Consider the following 765-nt stretch of genomic DNA (forward strand, 5'->3'; position numbering starts at 1 on the left):
CAAGTCTATGTTGGAGAGAATGACAGGGCCAATGCTCATCAGTATGGAGCTGGTATTCAGGCACCACCTGTGCAAAACAACAACTTTGAAGTGAAAGCATCATTGCTGAATATGGTCCAGAACTCAAGGTTCCATGGGTTAGCAATGGAAGACCCCTTGGAACACTTGGACCAGTTTGATAAGGTGTGTGATCTGACCAAGATAAATGGAGTTTCAGAAGACAGCTTCAAGCTAAGACTATTCCCATTCAGTCTTGGTGATAAAGCTCATCAATGGGAGAAGAATCTTCCAAGAGGCTCCATTCAAACCTGGGAGCAATGCAAGCAAGCCTTCTTATCTAAGTTCTTCTCCACCTCAAGAACTGCAAAACTGAGGAACCAAATCTCTAGCTTCACTCAGCACAGCAATGAAAGTTTTGGTGAAGCATATGAGAGATTCAGGAGCTACACAAACCAATGCCCACACCATGGGTTTAGTGAGGCTTCTCTTCTCAGCACACTGTATAGGGGAGCTCTTCCCAAGATTAGAAACCAGCTGGATACTGCTTCCAATGGGAACTTTCTGGGTAAAGAGATACATGCTGCTTTAGAGCTAGTAGAGAACTTAGCATTGAGCAATGACACTTATGGTGAAGACTATGACAGATCAAATAGGTCTGAAGGTTCAAGCTCAGAACAGAGGCTCACCAGAGAAGTTAAGGAGTTGAGGAGTGAATTGGACAAGCTGAAATTCACCACTCAGAAGCCAATGCATTTTGTTGGAGAG

At 44.1% G+C, this 765-nt stretch overlaps 1 non-coding gene across 1 annotated transcript; it reads right to left on the minus strand.

Moving 5' to 3' along the window:
- Positions 1-366: 366 nt before the first annotated feature.
- On the minus strand, positions 367-473 carry LOC112082582. The gene has a single exon (XR_002897252.1). It is a non-coding gene; the product is annotated as a small nucleolar RNA R71 (small nucleolar RNA).
- Positions 474-765: the final 292 nt, after the last annotated feature.

The sequence above is a fragment of the Eutrema salsugineum genome, unplaced genomic scaffold, assembly GCF_000478725.1.
Source record: "Eutrema salsugineum unplaced genomic scaffold, Eutsalg1_0 scaffold_8, whole genome shotgun sequence".
NCBI lineage: Eukaryota > Viridiplantae > Streptophyta > Magnoliopsida > Brassicales > Brassicaceae > Eutrema > Eutrema salsugineum.